This window comes from Anas platyrhynchos, chromosome 2 (genome assembly GCF_047663525.1).
Source record: "Anas platyrhynchos isolate ZD024472 breed Pekin duck chromosome 2, IASCAAS_PekinDuck_T2T, whole genome shotgun sequence".
In the NCBI taxonomy this organism is placed as follows: Eukaryota; Metazoa; Chordata; class Aves; order Anseriformes; family Anatidae; genus Anas; species Anas platyrhynchos.
In genome coordinates, this window is record NC_092588.1 from 17396820 (window position 1) to 17418565 (window position 21746).

Below are 21746 nucleotides of genomic sequence, written 5' to 3' on the forward strand. Positions count from 1 at the left end.
TCTAGCAGGGCACCTCCCTGGGTAGGCTCACTGACAAGCTGCATAAGGAAGTTATCTTCCACACTCTTCAGAAACCTCCTAGACTGCTTCCTCTGGGCTGTGTTGTGCTTCCAGGATATATCTGGGAAGTTGAAGTCTCTGACAAGAACAAGCGATGATGATTTCACAACTTTTATCAGCTGCCTGTAGAACTCCTCATCAGTCTCCTCATCCTGGTTCAGCAGTCTATAACAGACCTCCACCAGGATGCTTGCCTTGTTGGCCTTCCCGCTGATCCTAACCCATAGGTACTCAACCTTATCATTCCCAGCCTCAAGTTCCATGACATCAAAACTCTCTCTGATATAGAGAGCCACACCATCACCCCTTCAATGCTGCCTGTCCCTTCTGAAGAGCCTATAGCCAGACATTGCAGCACTCCAGTCATGAGAGTGGTCCCCCCACATTTCCGTGATGGCAACCAAGTCTTGTCTGCCGCACGATGGCTTCCAGCTCCTCCTGTTTGTTACCCATGCTGCGTGCATTAGTGTGGATGCACTTCAGTTGGGCCATTGCCTTCTCCTCTGGCCTAGCCATAGTTCCCCCAGCACACCTCCAACAAGACTTATTTCAGCTTCATCCCCCTTCTTACCTAGTTTAAAGCCCTCTCAATGAGCCCCACCAGCTCCTGGCCTAGGATCTGTTTTCCCCTTAGAGATAGGTGGATCCCATCTGCAGCCATCAGGCCGGCTGCTGAGTAAAACACCCCATGGTCAAAAATAAAATGTCTGTGTTGGCACCAGCCTCTGAGCCACGTGTTTATCAGGTGGGCTTTCCGTATCCTCTCTGTACCCCTCCCTGCCACCGTAGGGATGGACGAAAACACCACCTGTACCACCGCTCCGTCCACTACTCGTCCCAGTCCCCTAAAGTCTCAGTTGATAGCCTTCAGGCTTCTCTCTTCAATATTATCACTGCCAGCCTGGACTATCAAAAGAGGATAGAAATCAGAGGGTCAAACCAAGTTGGGAAGTTTTCTGGCAATGTCCCTGACCCTGGCCCCAGGGAGGCAGCAGACTTTCTTACGGGTAGGGTCAGGCCAACAAATAGGGCTCTCTATTCCCCTGAGAAGGGAGTCACCCACAACAATCACCCTTCTTTCTGTCCTGGTGGAGGCAGTCTTGAGGCGTGGAGTCAACTTCCTCGCCCTAGGCATCCTCCTGGGTAGACTTTCCACCTCTTCCTCAGCTACCAGTCTCTCAAGCTCCAGCACCTCAAACCTGTTGTGTAAGGGCACTTGGGAAGGTGGGGCCAGTAAGGGGGGGGGGGGGACATCGCCTGCAATGTCAAGCAGGGACCTGTTTCTGTTCCTCCTCAACTCCTAGGTCCCCTTCCTCTGCCCGACAGCAACAGGGCAGGGGGTCCACCCCCATTTGGGATGTCTCACCCCGGTGCCTGTCCCTCAGGCCATGCAGGGAGTTGCTACACAAGTCTATCTCGTGCTCGCACTCCCTGATATCCCTCAACTTCTTGACCTCCTCCTTGAGTTCTGCCACGAGGCAAACCAGGTCGTCCACCCGCTCGCACCTCACGCACACAGTCTCTCTGCCCCCTTCAGGTGGTAGCAACAGGCTCAGGCACTCCCTGCACCCAGAGACCTGAACTACCGCAGTTTTGAGCAAGCAGTCGGTCTGGGTTTGTACAGACTTCCTGGAGAGCACGGTGTACCTGGTGTACACCATTGCAGCTGAGTTAGCGGTAGAATGCCGTTAGAGGAGGTGTTCATATGGGTGGGGGGGAACACTCTGCCCTGCCTGCTCGCCCTGCCTGCACTAACTGCCGTGCTAACTAACTGCCTGTGCGAACTGCTGCACCACTACCTGTTTGCCCATCCTGGTCGCCATGCTCCTGGTGGCTCACGCTCCCTAGGGGCAGCTTATGAACGGCCGGGGAGGGGGCACTGCTGGCTCTGCCTACGCCTCCTTCTTTCCTCGTTCACCTCCCTCGTGAGGGCTGCCAGGTCCTGGCGGCTCCCTCGAGTGGGCCCAGTGCTAGAAAAATTAACCCTGCCTGTCCAATCCCCTGCTCCGCTGCAGAACACATCTGCCCCAGAGCCGACCACCTCGGCAAGTGGTGATCCACCTCCTTGAGCTCTGCCACCAGGCTGATCAGATCCTCCACCTGCTTGTACCTCAGGAAGGCAGTATTTCTCTCACCTTCTATTGGTAGCAACAGGGTCAGGGACTCCTTGAAGCTAGAGACCTGAACAGCCACATCTTTGGGCAGGCACTCGGTCTGGGTTGCCACAGTGTTTTTGGAAAGCACTTTAGCAAGTGCTTGCTGCCTGGTAGTGACCATGGCTGGGTTTGCTGTCTGGGAGGTAGCTGGTAGGTGAGCTGGTCTCCAGAGTGGGGAGGGATACTCTGCCCTCCCTGCTCGTCCTGCCTGATCACCCTGCCTGCACACACTACCATGCAAACTGCAGCACCATGCCCTTACTGACGTGCCAAGCCCCGTTTTCCTACCCTGTTCGCTGGGGTCCTGGTTGCTTGTGCTCCCTAGGGACTGCCTTTGTATGGCAGAGGGAGGGCTTCTAGATCTGCCCGCACCTCATCAGCCACCCTAGTAAGACCCTCTTTAGATACTGGAAGGGCACTATAAGGTCTCCCCAGAGCCTTCTCTGGTCAGGTAGGACCATTATTAGGTCCTGGTAATAGACCTTTTGATGCAGCCCAGGATACAGTTGGCTTTCTGGGCTGAAACCCCACATTGACGTCTCCTGTTGAGCTTCTCATCAATCAACGCTCTCAAAATATTCTTCTCAGAGCTGCTCTCAATCCATTCTTTGCCCAGCCTCTATTTGTGCTTGGGATTGCCTTGGCCCAGATGCAGGACTTTGCACTTGGCCCTGTTGAACTTCATGGTGTTCACACAGGTCCACCTCTCAAGCCTGTCAGGGTCCCTCTGGGTGCCATCCCTTCTCTCCAGCATGTCAACTGCACCACAGAGTTTGATGTCATTGGCAAACCTGTTGAGGGTGCACTCAATTCCACCGTCCCGTTAAACAGTGCTGGTCCCAGTACTGACCCTTGAGGAATACCACTCATCACTGATCTCCACTTGGCCACTGAACTGTTGACCATGACTCTTGGAGTCTGACCATACAGCCAATCCCTTACCCACTGAGTGGCCAATCCATCAAAACTATGTCTCTCATATTTAAAGAGAAGGATAGCACTGGGGACAGGGTCAAATGCTTTGCACAAGTCCAGGTAGATGATGTCAGTTGCTCTTTGCTTATTCACCAGTGCTGTAACCCCATCCCAGAAGGCCACCAGACTGGTCAGGCACAATCTGTCCTTAGTGAAGCCATGTTGGCTGTTACCAATCACCTTCTTATTTTCCTCCTGCCTGATCAGAGTTTCCAGGAAAATCTGCTCCATGATCTTGCTGGGTACAGAGGTGAGACTGACTGGCCTGTAGTTCCACGGGTCTTCCTTATTTCGCTTTTTAAAAGTGGGGTTATGTTTCCCTTTTTCCACTCAGTGGGGACTTCACTGAACTGCCATGACTTCTCAGATATGAGGGACAGTAGCTTAGCAACTTCATCTGCCAGTTCCACCAGGTGCATCTCACCAGGTCTTCTGTCCTCTACAAGACTTTACAAATTTGTTTTGCTTGCATGCATAGCAGCAGAGTGCCCACAATCCAGAAAACATAGAAAGGCTCGGTTTGACTGTACTGGCAGTTTTTGCTCATTCTGCTTTGTGAACTAATTCTACAAGAACAATTCTTTTCTCTCTCTAACATCTGCATTCTGCACTAGTTTTGCAAGCACTATTGTCAACAGTGTTAGAAATGTTAACCTACTAATCATGAAACATCCACAAGGACTGATTCAATTTTTACAAACTCAGGTCTTTGTTTTTTCACTACTTGAAAATGTTTGAAACATGTATTGAAACAAAATGTTTTATAGAATTTGAAACAAATACTACAAAAATGAACAGCAAATACTCTCTTTTCTTGTCATCTTAGTAAGTTTATTGTTGTTGTTGTTATTTTTTGGTTTTGGTATGTGTTTACACTTCTAGATGACCTTTATCTCTAAGTCTTGTATACAAGAGCTCCATTGAGAAATTATCCCATCCTGGTATGACAGAATATCCATATAATCCAGATTACATTCCCCAACAGAAGAAAAAAACAAATTGGATGCATTCAAAATAGAATATGAAGCCATAGACAGAACAAAACAAATAGAAAAGGAAATGTTAAAGAAGACTATCTATCAAACTACTTTCAAACTTCTCTAAAAATTATACTAATTTCTATGGTTACCTTATTGTTCTCATATTTATCACACAGACTTTTCTTCCATTGATGTTGTCAGAACAATCTATAGTATTGTTTAAAATGGGAACTTTTTGTGTTTGTGCATGTGTTTTGTTTTGTTACTTAACAGATTAGTTAGTTTGTTTGTTTTTTCCTTTGGGAATCATCTGAGTATTATTTGCTGAGTATTTTTACTAAAATAAAACTGCTGAGTTTTTTTATATCAACTTAAAAATCTTTCTACCCTAGTTGATCTCAGCAAATCTCAGGTGTTGGCACCTAAATCTTTCCATCCTTATTCCACAGTGGATTCAGAGAAACTCAGCATGAAAATTATGTAAAAAGCATTATGGATTCTTTGGTTATTTGGATCATCTTTTGGGTATTTGGATATTTTGGATTCTATGGGTATTTATTTATTCCTTTAAAGATGTTTGATCTCATTTTTAGTTGGGTTATCAACACATATTTTGACATTTTCAAAATCACTCTGCTATAAGTCATACATAGCAATCAAGTTTTCAGCAATTTTTTCTTATTTGATGATGATATCTTTATTAGTCACTACAATTAAACCACCTTTCAATTGTCTGAAATAAAATTACACTGTTATTACTATTCTAGTTTAGAATTGTTGGAGTTTATTATGCATCTTAACATAAATAATTTTTACTTGTAAGAATAAAACACATTGTTATTAATAATATATTGGACTAACACTGGACAGGTCTAAAATTAAAAACCTTTTTAAATATCTTATTATGTCTTTTTTTTTTTTCCCTGAGGAACACGTGAATGTATTTACAAGAATTTATCCATCTGCAGTAAGGTTTTCCTTCTAAAGCTGTATCATACTTCAAAACTGTGTGGAAAAAAAAAAAAAAAAAAAAGTTATCATGTAAAAGTAGTATTTTACCAATCAAAAGATGATAATGGAGCCCTATAAAATGTTTTTAAGAAAAATTAAATTAAAAAAAATATATATTGAAAATAGTTTAGGATGTTAATAAAACCGAGTTTTATCAGATTTGCCCCCTTTTTATGTTTACCTTCTTTTTTTTTTTCAATTTTCTCTATTTTCAAAAAATGTTATTTTCATAATAACTGTTTTGCTTCTCCCTGTACATGAATTATGATATTCTCCTTATCACTGAACTCCACTAGATATGTGCAATCTTTCTCATTTCTTGCAGTGAACAAAATGTGTCAGGACATCATTTCATTTGTTCAGTTTTAAGCACCTTGGCAGACAAAGTAATATGCACTCTATCTTACAATAGAAAAAATACCTTCAAAGAATAAGGTACTTAGAAAACCGAGTAGAACTATGAATTGAATTCTCAGACTACATACAAGAAAGGTATAGGTAGAGTAAGAAAGGTAAGGTAAAGTGATTGTTCTTTCTAATCTTTTGTGACTACCTTAAGAAGTCCTTCATGAGGAAGTGGCATCATTTGATTAGTACGCTTTGAATTCTCTTGTAGAGTCAATGTGCATATGTCAAAGTTTCAGAAATATCTGACTAAGCAGACATGTCTAAATTAGCAAGTAAAATGAGAAACAACATGGGAAAAACAAAACAAAACAAAACAAACAAACAAAAAAACTTAGTAGAACTTTTTCCTGACACATATTGTCCTAGAAATACCGGACCTTTTGTCTTAGAGAATGCTTTTCAATCTGGACCAGAACTATGTGAAAGAATGTTCAATGTTTAAACAGTAGTAGCCTAATTTTGCATCTCGTATCAACTTAGTTCACAAGAATGCATAGTGTAATGGGCTCTGGTTCCAAATCTTCCAAATCACTAAACTATTTTTTACCTTGAATTTCAGGTTAGCCAGCATTAAAAACAAAACAAAAATACTCAAAGGAAATATGAACATATTTCACAGCTTATATCTTGATGGAAATTCTTTTGCTTGTTGAGATGCTCAGTAGTTGTTTTTATGTTCTCTGCAATGTGTTTCTCATCTCTGCCTTAGGATGACTCCAGATGCCTTCTATACTGAAATACCTTAGAAGCCTAAAAAATATGCAGGTCATGTGGGAGATTAAAAGATTTTTAATTTGAGTTAGGTAAACTTCTTTATTGTTACACCCTAAGGCCTAATTGCGTTATTTATTTAATAAGGGATAGTGTATTAAGGTTACGTGTTTTCCAGCAATTTGGTTAAACAAATTCCTTTCTACTTTCCTATTAAGTTCTTCCGACTACCTCATAGTTTTTTAATTAGATTAAAATAAATAAATAAATACATTAATTAATTAAAAAAAAGAGGAAGAGATTTTCAGAAATTCAGAAATATCCCTCATGTTTCCTCTATATAAATGGAAAACTTGGTACATGTTTTCTTAATTGTAGCAGTCTCTTTTTTTTTTTGTAATTTTCAATGAATCATTAATAATTTAGAAAACATCTACAAGCTGTGTAAGACATTATCACTGTTAACATGAAACAAAATAGAGTTATTGCAGCTTTAGAGTTTAAGCAAACTTTCCCTTACTTATCACACTTTTGCTAAAACTGTTGTCGAGTTTTGTGTTCTTCATTGAGTGAAACTGCTATTTCATATGTTTTGGGATGTGACAGGTATCAGAAATTCACTGTATTTTGGACCACCATTTAAACATGTTTTTAAAATTAGAAACTGTGGTACACACAGATCAATAGGCTTGACACTACCTTACTATTTAAATGCAATAACCAGGGACATCTTATTATATTGGTTGCATGTAAGAGAAGTGGAAAGAAGTGATGAGGGCCAGAAAAGAAGGAGTAGATCATCAATGAAGGTTAATTTGAAAATGCAGGAGTTCCAGAAACATGATAAATGAGAATGATTTGTCTGAAAGTTTGTTCATTACTTTTAGGTAGTATGCAACTGCTTGTAGGCTTCTGCAGATTATTAAATATTGGCACAAACGCTGTAGATGCCTATAGCACAATAGTCATGAAACTGTGACAGTGGAAGGATGACACTAGGAGCAGAACAGAAGGAGATCCAATGTTGTCAATGATGTCATGATGATTTTGGAAAAGAGGTAAGAGTAGGTGCCCTGAACTCATAAGAATGCCAGATAACTAATGATTTTGAGAAGACAGTACATAAACAGAGCCCAGAGACAAATGATGTTCTGCTTCAAATCTGAGCCTTTAGCAATGTCCTGCCCTAAAAGCTTAGCCTTTATATTGCCAAATATGCTAAAAAACAACAAGAACTGCTTTCATATGGATAGAAAAACATATCAATGGTGAAGCTGTCAGTGGCAATTTCAAAAGGTTTACCCTCAAGTCCTCAGCTCCTGATATTTTCAGCGTTTACAAATTTACCTACCAGTGATTTAAGCTTCAATGTATTCATTATGTCACTTTCTATTATCATCTCCCATCCAATGAATTTTGATAGAAAGCAGAATACTACTTTTAAGTGCATGTTTTTGTCCTTTACTTAAACTTTTTTTTTTCTCTCTTGTTCTTTTTTTTTTTTAATCCTTTGTTAAAAAGTATTATTTTCATTTGCTTTTGCTTTATTTCTTCATCTAAACCATGCTTATAGTTATATGATTTAACAGTAAAATTTAGAACTATGCTTTCCGAGAGAAGATAAGCATATTTTCTGTTACCAAAGTGAGAAAGTAGAGGAGAATGAAATAGAAAAAAAAAAAAAAAAGTCAGAAATGTCTGTATGTCCATAGTTAGAATTTTGAAATATTAAGCACATGTACCAGATAAAACAGAAGGGAATGCCTTCTTATCTTAAGAAATAAAATATGATGACGATGAAGCAATTCAAAGTTTTTTTTTTTTAAATATTAAAATATCGATACTGCAGTTTTGTAACTCTACCCCCCCCAAAAAAAAAAAAAAAAAAAAAAAAAAAAAACACCTCTGAGATAACCTATTTATCCTTTTTGCTGTACATAAATATACCTGAAAAGTTTCATCTTGGTGAATATACAAGTACTTGAACTGTCTGTGTAGTCACAAGTATAAGCTACTTTAACTGTTTTTTTAGGAATCAAATCTTTCTAACTGGAGCTGTAATTTTGGTCCTGTCACTGCCTTGCTTCAGTTTTTTTAGTGGAGAAGCTTGTATTCAGAATAATAAAATTTCCTGCCTAGCAAAATCAGTTAAAGGAGTTGAAGCAATTTGTTAAAATTAAATACTGTATTTCAGGTGCATCTACAATCCTTCACATTAATGAAGTCTAAAGAGACTTTACAATACACTTTATAACAGTGTATAACAATACAATACACTTTATAACAGTGTATTGATACATATTATTATGTCCATTACATATTATTATATCCATTAATATATATATTATTATATCCATTACATATAATGGATATTGATATATCCATTATCAATAAAAATGCAAAATACTGATAAATAGTCCAGAGTTTCTGGACTTTCTCTTGCCAAGGGTGATTTTATCTTTTCTTAGCTGTGAAAGCTATAAAATCATCAGACTTTTGCCTAATTCATTTTAGCGTAGCTCTGTGAATATTCTACATACTAAAAGCCTAACAAACCTAGGTAGTCACTGAAAAGCAGAGTAGACATTTAATGTAAATTGTAACTCCTGGAGGTTCTTGTGAAATTTTCAAACCTTAGCTAAAAATCAATGAAAAGAAAATAGTCCATGTTAACAGAATATGGAAAAATAAACACAAGTGAACTGGGGTTTGGGCAGTTTCCAACATTGTTCTCATCATAGCAAAAGACTCAAAGCGCTAGCTGCTCCTTTCTCCATTTCTGTTTGAGGTAACCTTGCAACCTTAATGGAAGATTGGAAACATAAACAGCAGAATAAAAAAGAGTTATGTATACAATGGTGTTTTCCATAATAATAACAATAATAACAACAATAACAACAATAATAGTAATAATGATAATAATAATAAAAGTTATTACTAAGAATAAGAAGGCTTTTCAATAATAATCAGATAACAGACTACAAGTGTTAGCATCATTATAAATTAACTAGCATATTTGTTCCATTTTGATTTTGATTAGCCTCTTGAAAACCTTTATTAGAAAAAACATTTTTTTGTCTCTGTATGTAAGGTGTTCTCCCTTCTGCTCCTAACCCAAAGGTGAGCATAGTACTCATGTCATATATGTCACAGAGATATAATTTACTGTATAACATTTTGAGAGATTCTTATCTAGTTTGCTATACAAAGAAATTATTTGTAAATATGAAACATAAATTTTCTTGGACTACCACTTTCAGGCGTATTTTATGAGAAGTGTCCAGATGACTATGCCACTATGAATTTATTCTTCTAAGTAACCAAGATATTTCACACAAGCATATGTTGGCAATTTAGTTTCAGTTTCCTGAATTCCAGTGTCCTGCTTTCAGCTGGGATAGACTTAATTTTCTTCCTAGTAGCTTCTGTGGTGCTTTGTTTTGGATGTAGAATGAGAATGATGCATATCAGAATAACACACCAATATTTCAGTTGTTGCTGAGCAGTGCTTACGCTGAGTCAGGTACTTTTCAGTTTCTCATACAGCCCTGCTAGTGAGGATACTGGGGGTGCACCAGAAGCTGGGAGGAGATGACGCCAGGACAGATGACCCAACATGGCCAAAGGGATATTCGATAACATATAACATCATGCTGACCAGTAAACTGGAAGAAGTTGCCCAGGCGGTGTGGTTTCTTGGCAGCTGGCTGCGCATTGGTCAATGGGTGGTGAGCAATTGCATTGTGCATCATTTGCTTTGTATAATCTATTATTATTATTAAAGTATTTGTTATTATTATTTATTATCCTTTCCTTTTCTGTGTGTGTTATTAAGCTGTCTTTGTCACAACTCATGAGTTTTTATCTTTTTTTTTTTTTTTTTCTGATTCTTTCCCCCATCCCACTGGGCAGAGGGGGAAGTCTACCCAAGCAACATATTACTCTCCATTAATTTTTTATTTTATTTTATTTTTATTTTTATTTTTATTTTTTTTAGTCTCCTTTAGTATTGAAAAGCTGCAGTGAGGTCACCCTGGAGTCATCTCTTTTTCAGCCTGAACAGAACAAGCTTTCTCAGTCTCTCTTTATAGAAGAGGTGCTCCAGCCCTCTGAGCATGTTTATGGCCTTTCTCTGGACCCATTATACCAGGTTCACATCTTTCTTGTGTTGGGAGCTCCAAGCCCGTGTTGCGTTAACGGGTGTAGCTGATTAATCATTACAGGCCCGGTCGGATTCAGGGTACTGAACCAGTCGGACATTGACCAAATCGCGTTAACCATCTGGGGGTCCAGTCAGACATTCACCATCAACGCATTAACGGTCTGGGGGTCTGTTCAGACATTCACCAAAAAGGCATTAACCGTCTGGGGGTCTAATTGGATTCAGAACACTGAACTATCACAGATAACCACCCTCACCCTAGTTGCACTTAATGAGAGCTATCATAATGCAATCAACTATGGTTTATTACAGCAACAGATAGTCAGGTTCTTTTGGATTGCCGGCGATAGTGACTGTCTGCAAAAGCAAGCTAGTATGCATGAAATACATAGGTGTTATAGGTGTTACAGGTGCGCAGCCTAGAAATAAACGTGTTAAAAGGATCAAAGACTCTATAGAGATTTATAAGCAAGTGTTCAGATCTCACCCAAAGGCATCCCAATGGGGGGGGAAGAGAGGCTCAGCCCGTCGACTGACCCCAGGAGTCAGGAGGTCCTAAGGATGTTGTATTCCCTTGGGATGGTATCTCCCCTGATGGTGGTATCTTCCCTGACATCCCCTCTCTCTTGGGCCAATTTATATTATTTTATGTCTTTTAAGTGGAGCTTGAGTGGCTCTAGTCAAGCATATCTTAGTTATGATTGGTGTAAAGTTTTCCCGTCTCTGTTTAAAGTAATAGGCTCCGAGAAATTCAGGGCACATGCTCAGTGAGGGGTGGTCACACCTTGGAGGCAGGTAGCTTTTGGGATGGAGGTGTGTTTTGGTATTATAATGATATTATAATGAGCAAAAAGTACACTAGGGTACAGCATTTGCCAAAACATGACAGGTCTTTGGCTCAGGGTGGCAAAAAGTGCAGCTTTGTGCACAAGAACAATCGAGGCCCCACCTGATTACAGAGCCTAGCCGTGGTGTCTCCACTCCACTCTATGCTCCATGCTGTTCCTTAGGGCTAGCACACCAAGTTTCCCCAGCGCGATAGCATCTAAGGTTGGAAGCCTAGGGAACGCTCAGGTAATGCAGTTATGTCTTTCCCTGAAAGCATCTTCAATGCTGTACCTTTTCCTTAAAAATGTGAATGTTAGTTTTATTTTCCTAGTTACTTCAGCAATTACACCACAGCCTGGATGCAACATTCCAAGTGAGGCCTCATAATGGCTGTGTAGAGGGGGACAATCTCCTCCCTCAACCTGCTGGCCACTCCTCTGTTGATGCAGCCCAAGATGCAGTTGTCCTTCTGGGCTACAAGCACTCACTGCTGACTCACATCAAGCTTTTTCATCCACAAGCTTGTCCAGGTCCCTTTGAATGGCAACCTTTCCTTCTGTTGTATCAAGTGCACCACTCAGCTTGGTGTTATCTACAGCCTTGCTGAGGGTGCACTTGATCCCACTGTCCATGTCACTGATAAAGATATTAAAGAATACTACTCCCAAGACATAGACCCCTGAAGGACACCACTCATCACCAGCCTCCACCTGGATTTACAACCATTGACCACAACTCTCTGGGTGTGGCCTTCAAGCCAATTCCTTATCCACAGAATGGTCCACCTTTCAAGTCCATACATCTACAATTTGGAGACCAGGATGTCATGTGGGACTGTATTAAAGGCCTTGCAGAAATCCAAGTAGCAGACATCAGCCAGTCTTCCCTCATCAACTGATGCAGTCACTCCATTATAGAAGGCCACCAGATTGGTAAAGCATGATTTGCCCTCAGTGAAGCCATGCTGACTTTCTCAGATCACCTCCTTTGATAATATCTAGAAAAATTCCTGAGAATAATCCTCCACTGTAGATAACTTCTTAGTGGTATGTGCCTCATGTGGAAATATGTTGGGGGTTTATGTCAAGAATTGGAGGAGGATGACTATGTGGCACAGCTAGAAGGCACTGCTAAATGTATCAGGCTGAGAGTAAGGAAGAAGGAGAGAAGGCAATAGCATCCTCCTCTCTGATATGATCAGCTTTCTATTGTTCAATAATATTATATTTCTAATTGGTTAGATTATAGTCATTTTATATCCCATCTGGTATGAGAACACACCAGAAAGTTAAATTATTTTTAGATTAGTTCTTAAACGCTTATGATATTATTAAGATGTAGGTACTTGATTATTATATTATATTCCTAATCCTCCATTATGCTATTTTGGTAAATCCATAATGCAACATTAGTTGGTACAGAGAGTACATCCCATTCAGAGGATCTTTTAGAACAATTTGTAATACAGAATACCTGAAAATATTATTAGACAATCACTGCATCTTAATGAGGGACAGGTTTTCAGAATTAGGAATGAGCAGAGGAATACATATTTTCTTCTCTGCTATTTTTCAAGACCCAAATGAATTCATATTATTACTTCAATGAGATTTATAGTGAGACATAAGTGTTAGCAAATTTTGCTATAACATAGAGAGATGGATTGATTGACCCATCCCTCTCATGATTTCAAAAACATATGAATATACGTATCCATCACTCTTCTTATTTATTCTGAGGCAGCAGGTGCAAACAAGATTTTCAACCTAATGGCTACAGTAACTTATTTGAATTAATCTTCATTTTAAAATAATCTTAGAATATAGCATTATAGAATATAATCACCACGTGGTTTGCACTGGTTCCTTAGTGAGAAATCAAGTTTATTTTACAAATAATGTCTATTTTGAATTCAGAAATGAAAATAAAATTGAACTAATAGATACAAATGAGACTCTATGTTATATGGAAATATGAGAGTACTAGTTATATACTGTACCTCAGCTCTTAAAGCCAGAAAAAAAAAAATAAAAAAATATGCAGATTTCCTTGTACCAAGTTATACTCTGATTTTATGAAGAAAGACTGAGAGACCTGGGTCTGTTCAGCCGGGAGAAGAGAAGACTTAGAGGGGATCTCCTCAGTGTATATAAATATCTGAGGGGTGGGGGACAGAAGGATGTAGCCAACCTTTTCTCAGTGGTTTGAGGGGATAGGACAAGCGGCAATAGCTGCAAGTTAGAGCACAGGAAGTTCCACACTGACATGCAAAAGAACTTCTTCATGGTGAGGGTGACGGAGCATTGGAACAGGCTGCCCAGGGAGGTTGTGGAGTCTCCTTCTCTGGAGATATTCAAGGCCTGTCTGCACGCCTACCTGGGCAGCCTGCTCTGAGGAACCTGCTTTGGCAGGGGGGTTGGACCCGATGATCTTTCGAGGTCCCTTCCAACCCCTACAGTTCTGTGATTCTGTGATTTTCATTGTCTGACTAACATGTAAAAAAGATCTTGAATTCTAATGTATAACTATTTTTTTCCTAGAAAAAAATAAAATGCAATGTTATTTAAATGTATTATGGGATCTGAGGGATGTTTCCCAGGAATCACAGAATCACAGAACTCATAGGGGAGATGCTCCAGGCCCCGTATCATCTTTGTGGCCCTCTGCTGGACTCTTTCCAGGAGATCCCTGTCTTTCCTGTACCGGGGAGCCCAGAATTGGACACAGTATTCCAGGTGAAGCCGGACCAGGACAGAGTAGAGGGGGAGGATCACCTCTCTTGACCTGCTGGCCACACTACTTTTAATGCATGCAAGGATCCCATTGGCCCTCTTGGCCATGAGGGCACACTGCTGTCTCATGGTCAACCTGTTGTCCACCAGGACCCCCAGGTCCTTCTTCTCAGAGCTCCTCTCCAGCAGGTCATCCCACAGCCTGTACTGATACATGTGGTTGTTCCTTCCCAGGTGCAGGACTCTACACCTGCTCTTATTATACCTCATTTGGTTTCTTCCTGCCCATCTCTCCAGCCGGTCCAGGTCTCATTGAATGGCAGCACAGCCTTCTGGAATGTCAGCCACTCCTCCCAGCTTTGTGTCATCTGCGTACTTGCTGAGGACAGACACTGTTCCCTCATCAAGGTCATTGATGAAGATGTTGAACAAGACTGGACCCAGCACCGACCCCTGGGGAACACTGCTAGCCACAGGTCTCCAGGCAGACTCTGCACCACCGATCACCACCCTCTGAGCTTGGCCAGTCATCCAGTTCTCAACCCATCTTACTGTCCACTCCTCTATGCCACACTTTCTCAGCTTTGCTATCAGGATGTCATGGGAGACAGTATCGAAAGCCTTGCTAAAGTCAAGGTAGATTAAATCCACCGCTCTCCCACCATCTACCCAGCTGGTGATGCCATCATGGAAGGCAACGAGGTTGGTCAAGCACAACTTCCCCTTGGTGAATCCATGCTGACTACTCCTCATAACCTTCTTCTCTTCCAATTGCTTGGAGATCAAGTTGTTCCAACATCTTTCCAGGGACAGAGGTGAGACTGACTGGCCTGTAGTTTCCTGGATCTTCTTTCTTGCCCTTCTTGAAGACATTGGCTATCCTCCAATCTTCAGGCACCTCTTCTGTTCTCCAAAGACCTTTCAAAGATGATAGCGGTTCGGCAATCATTTCTGCCAACTCCCTTAGCACAGGTGGATGCATCCCATCGGGACCCATGGATTTGTGTGCATTGAGCCCACTCAGACGTTCCCAAACCACTCCCTTGTCAACAAGGGGGGAGATCTTCACTTCCCAGACTCTTTCTCCTCCCTCCAGGGTCAAGGAGTCCCGGGGGAGAGTCCCTGAAGCAAAGACCAAAACAAAGAAAGCATTCAGTATCTCAACCTTCTCGGCATCTCCCATTGCCAAGAAACCCCCCTCGTTCAGCAAGGGACCCACATTATCCCTAGTCTTCCTTTCACTGTTTACATACCTAAAAAAAACCAAACAAACAAACAAAAAAAAAACCCTTCTTATTATCTTTTCTTTCGTTTGCAAGCCTCCTCCTGATCTGGTGACCTGTAGTACACTCCCACAACAGTGTCCTCCATACCAGCCCACCCCTTAATTCTTATCCACAAACTCTCTACTTGTCCATCACCCTCCCCCAGGTGGAGCTTGGTACATGCTAATTGCTCCCTCACATAAAGGGCAACCCCACTCCCTCACTTCCCCAGCCTGTCTTTCCTAAAAAAGACAGCTCTCCATGACAGCATTCCAGTAATGCAAGCTGTACCAAATGAACTCTATTTAGATTTCCATTGTGTGGTTTGATTTATGATTGGGTAGGTTTAGAGGTCCAACTTACTATAGGGCTTTAGAGTATATTTGCTTAAAAACAAAAACACCCTGATAAATGACCTATATAAAGTGCTAGGCTGTGATGTTCTTCATGCAGAGTCTCCATTATTTCTAGCGGTAATCCTTACTTGATGTTGTTTTTAAAGATATTTTGTGCCATGAATTTTCAGTGAGGTTTATACCAAAATTTAAGATAAATAGAAAATAATAGGTGAAAGGCTGGTTTGACTGGTTTCAGATGAGTCAGATAAACAGTCCTGATCCACATCAGGAGAGAAGTGCACTTTCTTTATGCTGTCAGCCTCCATTTCTATTGAATGAAATGACAGAAAAATGGTGAAAATACAAATTGAAGTTAGAATTAAGGTAGCGATTGCATTTAGAGTTGGTTGGCATAAAAATGTTCTCATATCCTTTGGTAAAAATAAAGCATGACTAATTTCCTATTGCTTTTAGCTTTACAAAGTTATCACCATACATTTTATGCCTTAAAAACAAAGTGTTAGAGTTAAACTTGTCATAAATAATGATGAAATAATTCTGCAGAAGCCTAGTACACTAGATTAGAGAATTCATGTTTTTCTCTTTCTTAAGTGGAAAGACGTTGCAGTCTGAAGAAAGAAATTGCTTTCATTGAGCATAAATAGCAGTTCTCAGTGAAAGCCTGGTTTTACACTCTTTGATTCTTTTACATCATCAGATATAAAGATCAAAAGAAGCTACTTTTAATGTAACTTCCTACCTAGGAATAAAACCTAATTTAGTAAGGAAGATAATTTTCTTGTCATCTATCCAAATTATTGTAGATGGGGAAAAAAAAAAAAGTCATTGATAAAACTGATAGCAAGATAGCTTTTTGAGATAGTAAGATAGCTTTGTGAGACAGGTTTTTCAAGACTATAATTCTGAAATATATTTACCGGTTTGTAAATAATATCTTCCTAGATGAGGGTTTCTGGAGGCCAGTAAACCCATATTAGTTAGACAATATATAGAATTGATGCATATCACATCTTTTAATCTCTTAGCTTTCTTTTGTTGGTTATAACCACAATTTCCTGTGTATATAATATTCACAAATCAATGAGTACATATACACTTTTTTTTTCTAGATAAAGTGAGTTAATATTGTTTCTGAAACTAATACATGACTATTATCAACTGAAATAGGTTGGATATTAGGAAGAGCTTCTTTGCTGAGAGGGTTGTTAGGCATTGGAATGGGCTGCCCAGGGAAATGGTGGAGTCACCATCCCTGGAGGTCTTTAAAAGATGTTTACATGTTGAACTTAGTGACATGGTTTAGCAGAGGACTTGTTAGTGTTAGGTCAGCAGTTGGACTCGATGATCTCTTCCAACCTAGACAAATCTGTGATTCTGTGAAATTTAATTAATTTCATGGGAGTTTATCTGGACTAAATGAACAGGAAGAGGGGCATATTGAAAACTGCCAGAATGGCAGGGCCCAAAGCATGGTGGTCTGTGGCACAAAGTCAAGTTGGACCCAAGTAACTAGTGGTGTACTCTGGAGGTCAATATTGGGTCCAGTTCTGTTTAATGTTGATGGTCTGGTTGATGGGACAGCCCTCAGCAAGCCTCCAGATGACACAAAACTAGGAGTAATGCTGAAGTACCAGAAGTTGACACTGCTGTCCAGAGGGACATTGGCAAGCTGGAGAAATGGGCTGACAATAATCTCATGAAATTCAGCAAGAAATCCAAAGTTCTGCACATGGAGAGGAACAACCCCATGCCCTAGTATATGCTGTGGGAAAGTTGGAGAAAAAGACATAGGGGTGCTGGTAGACAACAAGTTGAGCATGAGCATATTCCTTCAGACAGCAAAGATTTACAGTGGGACTGTGTACTCTGTACTGTGTACTTAGTACTCTGAGGTACATCATTATTTGTTGACCATGCTTGGTGCTTAGAAGATGAAGGATGTGATTCTTACCTCAGCAAATACACAATTTTAAAAAGTCAAAGAAATAAGACCCTTTGTTTATTCAAGAAATTCCTTCAACTTTACTCTTTCAGCTGCTCCCCATGGGTGTTCTTGTCATTCATTAGTAAATCTTCAGTGTCTTTTTCTGGTGCTTTCACTGGAATATTTTCACAGTCTAACAGTAGGGTACATTTTCTTCTGTCCACATCTAGGTTTAATGAATTTACACCAACAGAATTTCAGTCCATGACTTGATGCATTATCTGAGTTTCATAGAAGGACTTCAGTGATTAAACATTGATGGAATGCTCTTGGCTACAAGTATCCTTAAGTGAAACTTAAATTAATGTGCATATAGTGCAAATGAGATGTTAGCTAATGCAAATACTGTATTCACTCAGAAGACAATTTAGACTGAATAAAAGAATAAAATTTTACTAATAGATGCAGTTAGACATATCTGCTTATGAATGAATTACTGTTTTGTCCCTTGACAGCTTCTGGATCTATACATGAAAATAAATAAAAAGATAAGGCAAACCTCATAAGAGAGGAAAACCAAGTTTCTAAGTGACCCCAATTTAGAGAGGATTAACCTTTCAGTGCAAGCCAAGTTGTTATTAACTGGTATCAGTAGCACATACAATGCCTAAGGCTGTAGAAAATATTAATACATATATATGTAGCCAACTTCTTTCTATTCATTTTGCTATTTTACTCTATTCAAATAAAGGCAGTTCAGTTATAGATTTTTCACACTTCTTCTCTTTTAAAATTTCATATTCTTAAGAAAAACGTATTCTTAGCAAACATATGTAAATAAATACATGTTTTGCAGTCATTTGTTTTTGTTTGTTTTTTATTCTTCAATTACATTTACATTAAATAATTACCTACACTTTACCTGGAGTATTTTGCCACTGTGCTAAGTTTCTAGTTATGAGGCACAATATTCATGTTTTCAAGAAGCTTCTTCAAGTCTTCTGTTGCAAAATATCTCTCAGCTGTGCAAGGTACAACAAAGTCCAACAGTCCTCTGGAAAATAATTGCAGCTGTTTAGAGATACTTTATGAAACTATAGTCAACAGAGGTCTACTTCTCTATACTGAAATGGAAGAAATAATTTAAAGCTGCCTAACCCCTTGAAAAATCATTTGGGGATATGTAACAAATTTCTAGGTAGAATATATAGATCTTGAATCTCTAAAGCATCAAACATGGGTGGCTTCTGATGATCCAGAGAAGGAGCCTACTATAAGTACCAAATGACTTATCAAAGAAATCGCAAAAACAGAAGCACTCAGAGAATTCATTTGAATACCTATACTTTCTATACATAGTGAATGTGTCAGTCTTCAGGGCACCACCTACACTATTCATAAAAAAGCATTTGAATTTTTTTTGAATCTCAGAAATCTGAATCTCAGAAAGGAATTCACTAGCAATTCTTGGAACAGTGAATTTTTAATTTCACTGCATTGTGAGATGTAAGCTACACTGTACAACCAAATGAATTGATAGCATAATTAAAATACAGTTGTCATGCAAGCAAACTTGACCAAATGCTCGTCAACATTATAAAGATTTATAAATTACATTTTTGTTTACAACCATAGCCATGCGTATATTAAACAAATAAATAAATAATAATACAAGGTTGGTGAAATAATTTACAGTTTTTGGCATAGTTTGCCAAAAGTACAAGTAAACTGAATTCTCTAATTAAGTGTTTGCTACTTTATTTGTTTAAATAGCTTATCGATTTTAGATTATGTTTTTGAAAACAAACTGAATTTAAGCTGACAACTCATTTATCAAACTTCAGCGTAGTAAAATTTGATATGTCTGAACCATTTAAAGGCCTCTAATTGGGACTTTGATTTCAGAAGAGCCATATCAGTCTTAAATATATTGCCTTTTCTGGTAAAGTGGTAATAACAAAATAGAACAGCCAGGAGCATAAATGTTATCTGCCTTAGTCATGTTGCAAAGAAATGGAAATAGAAATTGAGAAAGAGCACTTACTTATGAAAAATAAATACTACAAAGCAGAAGGGGAAACAAACATAGTAGTTAACTTTCAAACATCTGTTGTGTCCTGTGAAATCATTAGATATAACATGACAGAGTATACACACCTACTATTGAACGTAATGTATGAATACTGTATGAATGCTATATATTGGCATATTGGCACAACATCATAAATAGTACCCATCACAACACTGCTTTTGTTTTGTTTTGTTTTGTTTTATTTGTTTGTGTCACACACACCCCCCCCAAAAAAAAAAAAGCTTGGGAAAAAAATAGCAATAAAGAACAACAAAAGACAAAAAATCACAGGAGTAATGCTAGAGATTTTATTGCAAAAGCACATATAAAGAAGGCATACTGCACTACCACACTAAGATGAATCTCTTCAATAATAAATTATCCTGCTTTTCTGGCAGGCCATGAAGTTTCAAGCACTGCAATAAAACGCGCACAGATATTGCTCAACTTTATGGAAACCACCATTCCATTGAGAGTTTCAGAGAGATTCCTCCAGCTTTTCTGTGAAATAATGAAACTGCAAAAGTGTGGACTTTCAAATAAATTGCTTTTTAATCAGGTTTAAATTAGGTTTCAGTCAAACTTATTAGATCATTTGTTTATGAAGTCAATATATGGAATATATTAGAAGTGTAATCTATTGTTTGAACTAAATTAAGAAATTTCATTCAATATCATTTACCACGTCTAAATTAGAACCACTTTTCTTTAAACATAATACTTTCGAAGCATACAAATGCAGTTTATTTTTCTATTTAAGAGGCAATTTTAAAATTAAAAGGTCACAACATTATATAACTAGATTTTGTAAAAAGGTTGGATTGATTGATGTTCTTTAAATATCGATATTTCATATATCTTGATATATTCTGTGACAGTATAATCAGACTTGATTTATTAACGTGCATATAATATATTTGAATATATTAAAGGCAATAGTTATTTGGGATATCTCTAAATATTCCAAATAAGCACAGATTATATCTTTTTACTTTTCATATTATTTTACATATATTTACCAATGAACATACTCTTTAAATTTTAAGAGACATTGCAATAAAAAATGACACCAAGATCCAAGCAGTTTACTGTACAAGGTGCCAATATGTCAAGTTGACTGGCATACCCAGATCTCTGTGTCTTCGTATCCATTGATTACAGTAAATGATTCTCCAGTATGAACTGATTTGCAGGATCAGAGCTATATCTATAATACATAAATTGAGGATGATGGAAAGAATGTGACAAGAAAACAATTGAATAATACAGTTTCATAATCCTTGTATTGACTGTTAATTTTCCCTTCCTTTATACTGACTTTCAGACAGATTTTGTTGTTACACCCTCATGAAATTCACAATTTGGAGGAATATGTGTCATGTGAAGAGTAAGAATGAACTTCCAATTTAATAAACTAGTGGGTAGAACCTCTTGGAATACTGCACTCAGGGATGAAGTGGCCTTGATGCAGGAACCCCCCTGCATGCCACAATCCCCTACTCCACTGCAGAACAGTCCACCCCAGAGCAGATTGCCTCTGCAAAAAAAAAGGAGACTAGAGGGGAGAATCTCCTGCAGGGATTCTCCTCAGGCTGCAGCCTCTTTCAGGTCAGATCCACCTGCTCCACCATGGACTCCTCCAAAGGCTGCATTATGGCAATCTGCTCCACTGTGATACACCATGGCTGCAGGGGGACATCCTGCTCCATTATGGGCCTCCCCACAGGCCACAGGGGAACTTCAGCTCCAGAGCGCAGTGTACCTCCTTGCTCTCCCAGTTGCTGTTGAGCAGAAGTTTTCTCCCTTTCTTAAACCTGTTCTCACAGAAGCTCAGACATCGCTTATTAGCTCAGCTCTGAGCTCTGGCCAGGAGTGGGTCTTTGGAGCCAGCTGAAATTGGCCTTCATCTACCATGCGGCAGCTTCTGGAATCTTCTCACAGAGGCCACCCCTGCAGCCCTCCACTACCAAAACATTGCACGTAACCCCAATACATTTTGTCATTGAGGCAGTTGCAGAAGCCCTTCTAGTTCCCCTTGACAGCCCTTGCCAAATTCAATTCTACCTGGGCTTTAGCTTTCCTAACTTGATCCCTGGCTGCTTGT